The 13,511-nt window shown below is 40.5% G+C and overlaps 1 long non-coding RNA gene and 1 pseudogene across 1 annotated transcript in view; one reads left to right on the forward strand and one right to left on the reverse strand.

Moving 5' to 3' along the window:
- Positions 1 to 1,411, forward strand: part of LOC129145221 (uncharacterized) — a 49,703-nt gene extending 48,292 nt beyond the window's left edge. Inside the window, exon 3 of the long non-coding RNA XR_008550446.1 lies at positions 1,096 to 1,411. This is a non-coding gene — a long non-coding RNA (uncharacterized LOC129145221). The remainder of the gene's footprint in view (positions 1 to 1,095) is intronic.
- Positions 1,412 to 2,295: 884 nt separating this feature from the next.
- On the reverse strand, positions 2,296 to 4,894 carry LOC119236889 (40S ribosomal protein S2-like; annotated as a pseudogene).
- Positions 4,895 to 13,511: the final 8,617 nt, after the last annotated feature.

The following is a 13,511-nucleotide window of genomic DNA, read 5'->3' on the forward strand; positions in this document are numbered from 1 at the left end:
AGTAACTTTGCTGAAGTAAAGTTAGGTTCGCTGTAATGTGTGACCCCTGAAGTCTCTGAAGAGCTTGGTGATCAGCTAATTGGACAGAAATAAGCTAATTAGACAGAGCTTTCCTTACATGCCTAAACCCAAACAAGTCTCCCAACCTTTGACAAGGGGTTCCATGTGTATATTAGGGAGGCCTTTAATACTCAGGCAGGCAAGCAATCCTCTGTGCACCCTTCACGGGATTGTGTTCAATATGGCTTACATGTATGAATTGTAAATGTAAATTTTCAATTATTTGCTGGGATCTCACTGCACTCTCAGCCAAAGTGCCTACAAATGGCCTCTCTGGCTAACATGAGAATGAGAATTCTTGCATGGCTGCTCGAAGCTGCAAGCACACGTAGACCAATGAACAAGGCAGAAAAGGCGTTATCTTTTCATATCCAGATTTCAATATTATACACAATCACTTCTGCATCCTGTTGGTAACAAATGAGTCACAAGCACCCAGATTCAAGGTGAGGGGCCGTAGAGCACATTTCTCCATCAGAGCTATGTCAAAGAATTTCACGTATTTTTAAAACTGCCACAAAATGTGAAAAATGATAAATGTTAAAATAAAAAAGAAGAAAACATGTTAAAAAAATAAATAAAATAAAACCTCCACAACTGAAAATAAATGAAAAAAAATTTTTTTTGGTGGTGTTGTTTTGAAGAAGAGTTGAAATTTGGCCCCATCTAGCCTCAGTGGAAAACATTTTTGAGAGATTTTAGATTACATTTAGAAGCTGAGATCCATGTTATTATAAAATATACAATTTTTCTGTTAAGTTTCACTGTTTACAGTATTTCTATCAATTGAGTATGTTGGGCAGCAGTCAGGATTTGAATGGAATTAAGCATAAACATGTCCTTTTTGGTTTAGCAACTTTTTAGGGTTGCATTTCTAAGCGACCTGTTAGTTCACCTACATCAGAATAAGATTAGGTAAAAACATTGAGGGTTCTTTGGTCCAAAGGTCTTAAAGGGATTCTTTTATTTATCATTCATATTTACACATATGACAAATTCACTCATTTATCAGTTACCTTTTGTTCCTTTTTCTAGGAAGCAAGAGAAAGTAGCCTCAACTGGAATGGCCACATTTGAGTTCTATGCTTTCAGCTCCCTACTGTGAGAGATACTGGTTAAGAGGTATCAAGGCCCTTCTGCAGGAAAAACACTTGGTCTGAGGCCTGCCTTTGGTCATGAAGATCACCTCTGATTGGACAAAGAACCCACTGATTAAGTCCTGACCAGTCATATTTAAAAGGAAAAACTGAGCTCTCTAATACTTTTGCAAATTTTCTTTCAACTCTGCAAAATCCCGTTCATCTCATAACAGGACATGGGCTCAGGGCCAGGGAAAGTGATGAGCGCTTCATTTATTTGCTGCAGCCTTTTGAAACATGTTGAATTGTGGGAAGGAGGGGTATTTATAAGCCTAGACTTTATCTCAAATGTCACTATTGATTTTGAAATGAGGCTGGTAAAATGCTTATTTATGACCACCTGCATTCCTTCATTCAAGACAAATTTGGTAGTAGAGTAAGAATTTATTTGTTTCGTTTTCTTTGTCTCTGACATAATGATGTATTTGACAAATAGAAGCCATATTATTCTATTGTGCAAGAAAAAATTGATATAACTTCAAATGGTTCTTCTCAGACTCATTTTTCAAACAGGACTCCTGGTTTAGTTGGAAGCTAATGGCTGACACAGGCAGTATATGGAAAAACTGTTATTTTATGGTTATGCGCAAAAGTAAATGAGATGCTGTGGCTGGCAGTCAGTCAGTCCACTCTGTTAAGCATCATTTGTTCTCAGTAATGAATGATATCCTCTCAACATTTAACTTTTCTTGTGATCTAAAAAGTTTCCTGTTTTTTCAAAATCTTTTTGGGGAACTCAATTTGCAACTCTATTCTTTTTTTTAAAATGTATTTTCTTACATCATTAAATTTTAGACAGCATTTGCTTTCTCCCCTCAGGTATAGTCCCCGGAAGTTCTCCGACCACCATAGCACCCCATGATCCATCACCATATTTCCTTGTGCTCTTCCTTCCTCTGTTTTAACCCCTCTCCCGCCCCCTGCCCTGCTGTATGCCTCAGATCCATATGCTCAGCTTGCAAGTTCGGTCTTTTATCTGACCTTTTGTAAAAACTGTTTCTTGAAAACAAATGACAAAATATTTGAAACTAGTGCCACTTATAATAATGTCACCTTTCTCTGTTTTATCTGTGTTTGAAGTTGAGTGTGAGGTGCCTTATGCTTTTAAAAGTCCCTTCTTCAGTGAGTCTTTTACCACCAGCTGATGTTTCTCCTTTTTCCAAATCTGGGCCATAAATATGGAGTCCCTGGGGAACCTCAGATTTTTGGGTCGATCCTCACTTGAACTGGGAGCTCCAGACTTAGAAAGATGAAATAAAGGGACTCCAATTACTGGAGCAAAAGACAGATTAGAGTCATTCATTTTAATACTTTGTTTTGCAACTGAGGTAAATGAGGCCAGAAGTGCATAGATGATTTTTCCAATTCACACAATCCTTTCCAACTCATACAATCCTTTCCAACCAATCCTTTTTTTATTGAACATGGGGAGAAAAATAAAGCAATTTGGTAAGTCAGTACTATAGAGCGTGATGGCCATGGGACGATTTTACTGTCTCTGTTACTTGCAGTTCCTAGTTCCTAGGCAATGCAAATTTTGTGAAGCTCTTGCTATAACTTACTGGTTAAAGCTCATCTGATGGTGATAATCACTTATGTATTGTTTGTTTCCTCTTCACTATTTTTTTTTTATAGAGGCATGTTTTATTTATTTATTTGTTTGTTTGTTTTGTTTATACATGCACTGGGTACAGTCAGAAGCGCGGGAGGGTGAGAGAATTCACCAGAGCCAGAGCGGGGAGCAGAGCAGGCAGAAGGAGCGAAGTACACTGCTGAGGGGAGCAGCGGGCGTTAGGAGAGGTCTGCGCACCATGTGGGACCCTCCTCCGGTGGCCGGGGAGCAGCCGGGGATCGAACCAGCGCCACAGAGGCCACCGGCAGCTTCGCAACCCAGCGCTCAACCGCTGCGCCACCGGGGAGGCCCTCCTCTTCACTATTGAACAGAGAATTTCTTTCTAGACCGTAACTTTTCCTCTTTGTAATTTAGATACTAGCATATAGATTTTCCCCATTGATTGAAGGTTTTCTTTTTCATGCCTTAAAAATGATGGTATTCACTACATGTCCAGGCCATTTAGGTAGACTCTTGCTGATTTGCCCAAACCTGTATCTTTCTAAGTTCATAAGCCTTTAGTTGTAGAAGAGACTAACAGCATTAAATAAATTTAACTGTCTCCTTTGCTCTAGCAAACTAAGGAGCCACCTGATGCAACTTCTATGATATCTCAATAAGCAACTGTGTCACTATAACTATTTTTGATGTGCCAATTCTCATGTATTCCCAGCTACCTTTTTTGCATTAAATAATAGAACTCATATCTATTTTTGACAAACTTTAATGGAATATTAAAATCATTTTAGAACTCGACTCAATACTACATACTTTAAAGAGGACCTGCTATTAAGAAAAGGTTTTTGGGGGAGCAGCAGGCCAGTCAGGGGAGGTCTGCTGCACCATGTAGTTTGCTCCCTGGCCAGCCGGGGGCAGGGATCGAACTAGTGCTGAGGAGGATGTGGACAGCTTCTTGGTTTGCGTCTTAACCCCTAGCGCCACCAGGGAGGCCCCTGAGAAAAGGTTTTGTAAAGCAAAAGTAGCACATAGTGATCCCAGGTGTTCTTTAAGTATCATTTTCCCTCAGCCTTAATATTTGCTAATAAAAGTACAGGTTTTTTTAAAATCACTACTCATAAAAAATAACATTTAAAAGAATATGAGGCCTGCTCCCCTCAGCAGTGTTTTTCATCAGTCTGCCTGTTCTATTTCGTCACGCTGTCTCCGGTGAATCCTCTCACCCTCCTGCGCATCTGGCCTGTACCCCCATTCTTGAATAAAAATAAATAAATCTTAAAAAAAATAAAAGAATACGAGAAAACACTTCAGCCAATAGCACATGTGTGCCACACTGTGATTTCACCAGCCATTATGAGTATTTAAAAGAAACAACTCCACATTGTTAAATTATGTAATTTGAAAAATTTACCAATGGATAAACTTTGCTCTTCTTTGATGAGGACATAATTTTCAATAAGATGATTTTTTTTTAAACAGGCGTAATTCACTTTATTTTCTGGTATAAAAATTATGTGGAGGCCAAGGTGAGCCTGGGTCCTCTCCACCAAGACCCTCGTGGGTCTTCACCAGGTGTTCAGCGAATCCCTGATCCAGCAACTTGGTGAACACTGTCTCTTTCCAGACATGGGGGTGAGATAGCCGAAGGTCTTGGAGATGGTAACCAAGGTCGCCTTGGTGAAGTAGCCCAGGGTGGCGGTGCAGCCCCTGGCTGAGGGGTTAAGAGTCATCAACACTGGGCATCAGCAGCAGCCTCTTGGGCACAGGGGCTCAGATGATGCCAGTGTCCCTGGGGGCAGGGATGAGGTGCACCAGCACAGAGCCACAGTGACTGGCCACCTTGCAAGGGACAGTGTTGGGCTTGGCGCTCTTGTTTCCCCAGTAGCCTTGCCTCACGGGGACGAGGGGCCAGGATGATGGCCCCTCAGATGACAGTGGGTTCCTCCTTGGAGCATTTAACACCCAGACCAACGTGTCCATTGAAATCCTGATGGTGACAAAAATGCCTGCAATTTGGTCCGCTGGCCATCACAGGAATGCTTTTGCATGGGCATAATTTTCAAAACTTCGTCCTTGAGGAACAGCCCCAGGAAATGTCAATGATCTCAGATTCCTTCATGGGCAAGGAGAATCAAGATCGCTTCCCACCCTCGGGCCTCTACCGAAGCCACCTCGACTTCCCATTCCAAGGCCACCCTGACCTCCAGGCCTTCATGCAGCACTGGCAGGGCTGCTATTTGGTGTGTTTGCAGATAAGCAGCAAGGTGATTTTTTTTTAAAGATTTGTTTATTTATTTATGCATACAGGAACTGGGGTATAGGCCAGAGGTGCAGGAGGGTGAGAGGATTCACCAGAGACAGAGCAGGAGCAGAACAGGCAGACTGACTGAAATACACTGCTGAGGGGAGCAGCAGGTGAGACAGGAAAGGTCTGCTGCACCATGTGGGTAGCTCCCTGGTCAGCGTGGGATGGAACCCACGCTCCAGAGGCTGCTGACAGCTTCACAGCGCTGCGCTCAAACCCACCACTAGAGAGACCCAGCAAGGTGATTTTTTTTCAAACTAAATTCAAGTGTGTTTTCTTTCTCTTGCAAAGTGTTTTCTGTCAACTCCCTTTAATGAAGAATAATTGCCTCAAATAAATTGATGCTGGTCGGTGCATATTTCCTTTAGGATAGCCTTCCCCACCCCCATCCCAAAACCAGCCACAAGTCATTTGCTTGGGTTTATAAGTTCTTAGAAAATGCTTTTGCAATCATTGCCTTTCAATGAATGGCGTTCACAGCACTGGAATTTGGAATCTCTTATTTATAACAGCCAATTAAACAAAAGTGCTGCTGATAGATCAGAGCTAGTTTGGGGGAAAGTTCTTCAGAAAAGCTAAGTCCTGCTATTGAATGCTACCTTGATTTTAATGGTTCTTAACAGAACCAAATTTTTGCTTAATAGCAAAAAAAAAAAAATCAGAAAACTCAATCATACCTCATAAGATCAACCCCAACGCACACAAGAATTCATACATATTATTGAAGAATGGTTGTGACCAATAATTATATTCAAGCTCATTTATATCTTCAAACCGTCAGGGATGAGTGGAAGTAAAACTATGTCAAAACTCTTCAACCATAAGCTTAAATTCTTTCTTTAGAAATACTGCTCTCTATATTAATCATACTCCAGGGTATTAATCATACTCCTGGATATTAATCATACTACTGGATATTAATCATACTACTGGACATTAATCATACTCTTGAAATAAGGTTTAGTATCATTGCCCCACAATCCTATTTCTCTCCAGCTTCTAACGGTGGGTAGGATTTTCTGTTGTTGATTATATAAAAAGCAGTGGGTTTGTAAGTGGCTCAGAACACCCAAGTCCAGTTCAGGAGCCTTGGAAATGACTCTATAATTCCTCCCCAACTTGGCTCACTCTATTTTGTCATCTTCTATGGATATGTCTCTGTGACATATATGCCCAAACTTTATCTCCCACTTTCATAGCGTGAGTTGTTGCCCATAGTTCCACTGATGAGGGACTACTTTTCCTAGACTTTTTGCATCCGGTTAAAAGATTTTCATCAATGGAAAATGAACTTCACCTTTGGACCTGGGTACTTATACGATCTACAATATCTGCCATCCTCCCATTCTCCTCCTGCTGGCTAGAGGCAGAGGACAAAGACATCCTAAAGGAATCCAGAGCTACAAGACAGAAGACCATGGTGCTTTGACTCACAGAAGAAGGAAATTATGTCTGACAAACAGTAATAGTCACACTGGACTTTTGTGTGAGTGAAAAATGAGTTTCTATTGGGGTTAGTCAAGGAAATTCGGTATTTACTTGTTACAGCAGTAACATTTCTTAACTGTAATAGATTCATATACTTTTATGAATTTACCAAGAAATAAAACTCACTTGGTCTTTTCTGAAATTTTTTGTATTCTCAACTCCAATTCAGTGTCTAGTACACTGTCTTTATGCTCATATGCTCAATGGGTAACAGTAAAATTATCTCACATTGAGTTCTTGCTATGTGATCATCACTATGCTAAAAGAGATTTTTTTTGTATACTATCACAATCATCTTTGCATCACATTATAAAATCATTGGAAGAGAACATGTGTAAATTTACTCATCTTTGTGTTTTGCACAAATCACCTTTAATCCTCCAACAAGCATGTATTGAAGGTCCTTAATAACAGAAGGCATGCATACATTGTGCAAAAATGAAAAATGATGTAAAAAATATGTAAAATAAAATTTAAAAAGTAAGCCAGGTTTAAAAAAAAATAACAAAAGGCTATTTTTCAGTTTGTGTACATTTAAGCATTTTTTGAGTGTTTGCACTGTGCAGTTTTACAATATGTACAAACCAAAAGAAGGTAGTTTATTTTTTTTTTTTAATAGAGGTATGTTTTATTTATTTATTTGTTTGTTTGTTTGTTTTGTTTATACATGCACTGGGTACAGTCAGAAGTGCGGGAGGGTGAGAGAATCCACCAGAGCCAGAGCGGGGAGCAGAGCAGGCAGAAGGCTCGAAGTACACTGCTGAGGGGGGCAGCGGGCGGCAGGAGAGGTCTGCGCGCCATGTGGGACCCTCCTCCGGTGGCTGGGGAGCAGCCGGGGATCGAACTGGCGCCGCAGAGGCCGCGGGCAGCTTCACAACCCAGCGCGCAACCGTTGTGCCACCGGGGAGGCCCCAAAAGAAGGTAGTTTTATTATTTGACAGAGTGGTTGGGTAGCCAAATGCTGATATTAACACAATTAACAAACTTAACTCATAGTAGAACATTAAAATGAAGCTGGTTTGTAACTTGGACATGTAAAACTCAAGTAGAAAGTTATTTGTTTGTTAGTATTCCCATAACAAAGTACCAAAAACAGGGTTTTTGGTAGAAAAATTTCTGTCAAAAGTAACAAATTTATTGTCTTACAGCTCTGGAGGCTACAAATCTGACCATAATGTATTGGTGGGGTGGGTTCCTTCTGAGGGTTGTGAGGAAGAATCTGTGATATGCCTTTTGTTAAGTTCCTAGTGGTTGGCTGGCAGTCTTTGCAGTTGCTTAGCTTTTACAAGCACCACCTTGATTCTGCCTTTACATAGGGCTCTCCCAAGTGTGCATCTGTCTCCAAAGTCACATTGGATTCAAACCTGCCCTGATGACCTCATTTTAACTTGATTACTTTTTAAAAGATCCTATGTGCAAAAACTGTCACAGTCTCTGGTACTTGTTGTAAACTTCAGCAAGTGAATTTGAAGAAGGGGGAGGATCAGGGCCTCACTGGTGGCACAAGGGTTAAGATGCAACCTATGAAGCTATTCACAGCCACTGCAGGTGGAGTTTGATTCCCGGCCAGCCAGGGAGCTACCCACATGGCACAGCAGACCTCTCCTGTCTCGCCTGTTGCTCCCCTCAGCAGTGTGCTTTGGTCAATCTGATTGTTCTGTTCCCCACTCTGTCTCTGGCGAATCCTTTCACCCACCATGCCTCTGGCCTGTACCCGAGGTCTTGTATGCATAAATAAATAAATCTTAAAAAAATTAAAAAATAAATTTATAAAAAAAAAGAATTCAAACTATAACAAATATTCACTTAGTGAACACTGAACACTAGAGAGATCCTGGGTGCCAGGCTCTATATTAGGTGGTAAGAAAATAAGTGATGAGCAAAACAGACATGGCCCTTATTCCAATCACTTATTATCTTACATGCACCTCTCTAGTCTAAAGCGCTGTCCACTGAACCCCACCGGACTCTTTGAGTTACTGGACTCTGGGTTATTTTGATAAATTACTTTAATATTTCAATCCCATATTTCCAACAACTGAAAAAATATCTCCTTTTTTCCCAGCCCTGGACAATAAACAATTCAGTTATATTTCATAAGTGAATTTATTCCACCTAGACATAAAGTTTAAATATTAGAAAGCTATTTATTTTCCTTTTAGAGCCTCTGATTGGCCCTTACTGAATTAATTCTGGCTGTTCTCAAATTATGTAACCATAACATGGAAAGCAAATTAATTGTTATTTAATGTAACATTGCTTTTTATTAACTTTGCATTTCTGTTATTAAAAATGCTTTATACACTTTAGGCCTGATGTTTGTGAAGTTAAGCAATTTGAAAAGTGGTATACTAATGACCTTTTAAAATGTTCTTACCACATCGTTCTTTCTAGTGTTTGAGCCTCGTGCATAGAAAAATATATTAATAATAGTAAGTAAATGCCAGGTAAAGGGAGGGAAGGAGTCCTGGGAAGAGGTGAGTATGACAGCCCTCAGAGGAAGGATCTTGTCCTGAAGAAAAGCTGAGGAATTGAAGAGGAAACTGGAAAAAAATGAATGTTTTTTTAAGGCCTCTCCTAGAAGGAGTTAGGAAGCTGACCTTTGAGATATGAGGCATACAGAGTAGCACTTTGGTATCAGAAAGTTTGCCAGTATCTTGAGGAAAAAAAATAGAGAAGAAAATAGCATCCTTTCATTCAGGTGATTTCTGGGCCCAGTAAAGATTCATCGCTGTGTTACTGTTACTGACCTAACTTGGTCATATTGCTTGCACTGAAAGCCAAACTGAGTGTTTGGAAACACTGAGTGGTGGAAACACCAGAGTGTTCCCACAAAGGAAATGTTTCATTTACAAGTGACCTTATATTGGGAAGACAGAAGAGTCAGCACTCAAGTCAAGGCTGCCTTCGAGAGTGGCGAGTGAGGGAAAAGAAAAGGAAAGAGAGGAATGTGGAAACATAAAGTTTGAGGAGAGTTTCTTCATCTGGGGGGCACCAGGAAGTCTAGGGGTAGTCCACCCCAAGACTCTTGGTATTTCAAGAGAAGTTGCTTTCTTCTTTGTTGGATGTTCATCAGTCATTGATGTTATCACTAGCTTCGAAAGGAACAAAAATATTTTTTTTAAGCTTTAGGCACTTGTCTTCATGGCCCCGAGGAATGTACTGAGTGGGTTCTAGGGCAATGAGCATGTCAATATTTTTGGTTCAGGCCAGACCACATGACTGGCATCTGGGTAGCTTGAACAGAAGTGAGTTCCCCAAAGTGGGGAGTGGAGGCAGTACTGCTCCACCCCAGTCAAATTCCTGGTAAATTTTCCTTCATATTATCATTAACCAAAATTTACAGTGCTGATGCTGAAAATAGTATTTCTTTCCTTGCATCAAAAAATGTTTGCATTTTTAGGCCTCCCCGGTGGCGCAGTGGTTGAGCGCAGGGTTGCGAAGCTGCCCGCAGCCTCTGCAGTGCCGGTTAGATCCCCGGCTGCTCCCGGCCACTGGAGGAGGGTCCCAGATGGCTCGCAGACCTCTCCTGCCGCCCGCTGCTCCCCTCAGCAGTGTACTTCGGTCCTTCTGCCTGCTCTGCTCCCCGCTCTGGCTCTGGTGAATTCTCTCACCGTCCTGCGCTTCTGACTGTACCCAGTGTTTGTATAAATAAATAAATAAATCTTAAAAAAAAAAAAGTTTGCATTTTTGAGTCAAAGTACAGGTCTCATGGCATCCTCAAATGTGTTTCTTAATTAGATGATGAGAGTCATTTGAATCTCTTCATTTTCTAGATGCAATCTTTAGTGTGTATTTGCTCAGAGTTTGGAAACTTGGTGTGTTTTACAGTAGAATCAGGGAGGATTTTGGAAGGTAAAGTAGTAAAATCAACCACTGTTTTGATTTTTTTTTCCTTTGAGGCACAATAGTTTCTTTTAAAGTTTCTCTTATATAAATAATAGTTTCTCATAAAGTTACTCTATTGCTGTGGTAGCAAATTATTACATTTTTTAAATACATCTGAGCTTTAGAAGAATAAAATCAAGGTGTAGCGTAGACCTGCATTTCTTCTGGAGGTTTTACTGGGAAATCAATTTCCTTCTCATTTTCTGCTGCTAGAATCTGCCAGATCCTTAGATCTTGGTCTCTGCCTTGAACTACACCAAACTCTTGCACCCATTGGTGGTACATCTCCCACATTTTAATTGACTCTTTTGTCCTTCTTATTAGGATTCTTGTGATTATATTAGACCCACTTGGGTAATCTGGAATATCTTCTTCATTTCAAGACCCTTCATTTAATCAAATCTGTACTTCCTTTTATCATGTAAAGAAGCAAAGTCACAATTTCTGGGGATTTGGATTTCTTTGAATCCAAATGGACATCTTATTCTGTCTACAACTATACTGAAAATCCAATTTCTTCAAGTATTGTTTCTGGAAGCATTGGGTTCACTGTTTATTGACATTATAAGTGGTCAATTATGGGTTGTATTAGGGATCTTGATAAAATTGCATTAGAATGTTTACTTGCTATCTAAAAATACCTTCAAAATTTGCTCTTAAAACAACAATAAATATTTATCATCTTGCTCAGTTTCTGTGGGTCAGTAGTGGCTTAGCTGGGAAGTTATGGCTCCCTTTCTTTCACGAGGTTTCAGTCAAGATGTGATCTGGGACTACAGTCATCTGAAGGTTTCACTAAGTCTGGAACTTGCTTCCAAGATGTCTCACTCCCATGGAGGGCAAGTTGGTGATGACCTTTAAAGAGAGGCTTCAGTTCTTTGCAACACAACCTCTCCGAGGCTTTTAAAAAAAAAAAAAAAAGATTTATTTATTTATGCATACAAGAACTGGGGTACAGACCAGAGGTGTAGTGGGTGAGAGGATTCACCAGAGACAGAGTGGGGAACAGAACAGGCAGATTGACCAAAGCACACTGCTGAGGGGAGCAGCGGGTGAGTCAGGAGAGGTCTGCAGCACCGTGTGAGTAGCTCCCGGGCCGGGGATCGAACTGGTGCTGCAGTGGCTGTGGATAGCTTCATAGGTTGCGTCTTAACCCCTTGTGCCACCAGGGAGGCCCCTCTCCTAAGCCTCTTGAGTGTTCTCATGATGCAGCAATAGAGTTCCCCTAGGGAGAGCAAAGCAAGAAAGAGCAAGTCCAAAACCACAGTGTTTTATGAAGTACCTTTGGAAGACACAGTATCCAACTGGCCCCTCAGGTCAGTCATCAATCAGCGTAGGGGTGGACTAAATAAGGCAGGATACCAAGAGGGAGGAATCTTTGGGAGCCATGTAAGAGCTTGGCTATTAGATGATGAGTATTCTTTTGGAGTGATTGAGTGTTAACTACCTTTGAGATCAAGGAACTATTGCAGGTCAAGTGATCTTTATAAAAGCAGCTACATGGCCCCCTAAGATAACGCAACAAAAGGCAGTTATAAGCATTTTCTCAGACGTAAGAAAAAGGCTGATCAAATAGAATGAATGTTAGATTCCAATATTCTGACTTGAAATTCAATGATTTTATTCTAAAACAAGTCATATTGGAAAATATACTTTCCACTGTCAAAAAAATATATGTATAGTGTATGGTCTACTATATTTCATCAGATAAGTGCTAGGAATTGACTTCTGACTGTAGTCTAATGATCTAGTAAATTAACCCCTAACAACAGTTTCCCTCTGCTGAAAAACCAACTTAAAAAAAAAAAAGGTACGTGTAGAGTTATGAGAGAGATGGGCATCTGGCCATTGGTAGTTTTTCTTTTTTAATATAGTGGCCTGACAGTTTCTCAGCTCAGAGGTTTTAGAACGCTCACCTTTCAGAACACTCTCCAGTGGCTTTTGGGATTCATCACATCCCACTTAGTCTGTTTCAGAATATTGACAAATTGCATACTTCAGTTCAATATTTAGGAATTTCTGGCATTATAGTTTTCTTGCTTTCTGCTTCTAACAGTAGCCAAAATTGTTTTGAGCTACCCCATCATACCTTCATTTATCCTCCAGCTGAAAAAACAGGGAGCGGAAGAAGGAAGACAAGAGAAAGGTAAGAGATGGGGGATTGGGAGGGAGGGGGGAGAGAGAGAGAGAGAGAGAGAGAGAGAGAGAGAGAGGAGAACCTCTGTTATCACATGGAAACTAATTTTGTCATCAATAGGTGTCAGATCTTCAAAGTTGTCAGCAGTTTGGAGTTGGTTGAGACTGCCAGAGATGCACAGTAACACTTTCTTATGGCATCGAAGGAAGTGTCAAGATAGAGCAGACACTTCAGCAGCCAGAAAAGCAAATTTAGCGACTGCCATTCTCTCATGGGCTATTTCTAGCGACCAGGATTTTTCTGTCATTAAGAACAAGTTTAAAACCAGATTAGTCTCTGAGGTCAATATGTGTCCTTTGAGTCTCTTATGGGGTGGCTGTTTTGCCTCTTGCATTTATAGTACATCAGGTACTAGAGATGAGATAGGAGTTACTGTAGTTCTTATTGTTGTCTTCTGGATCCTTCTCTTTCCTTTCTAAATCAACAGATTACACCACGTACAGCCCATCTACCAACTCATTTGCCAAACAACACCCCCTTATTCCATGAAGATGTTAGATCCCGGCTTACTGCCACTTTCTCCAACACTACTCCTGTCAAAATAGTGGTTATTTCAATGTTCACTTAGGTTATTTTTTTGAAACCCCTAACATTTCGTTTCATTAACTGCTCTCCTCCAGCAATTTTTTCACCCTCTAAATCATCTCAGATTTAACTCCCACTGATAATAGTGTGGAAATTCCTCCATAATATTAAATCCAATAATAGTCTCTCTACACCATCTCTTAGCTCATGTGCCCACTCATAATCCCTATTTCAACACCTTTCAGGGTTAAATTCCATTGATTCTACCAGAGTTTTACTTATTCATGTCTTCCCTCCTTCTTCTTTCAATTCCATTGTCAATGATTATAATCACTTCCT

The sequence above is a fragment of the Talpa occidentalis genome, unplaced genomic scaffold (genome assembly GCF_014898055.3).
Source record: "Talpa occidentalis isolate TD23 unplaced genomic scaffold, MPIMG_talOcc4v2.1 talOcc4.9, whole genome shotgun sequence".
NCBI lineage: Eukaryota > Metazoa > Chordata > Mammalia > Eulipotyphla > Talpidae > Talpa > Talpa occidentalis.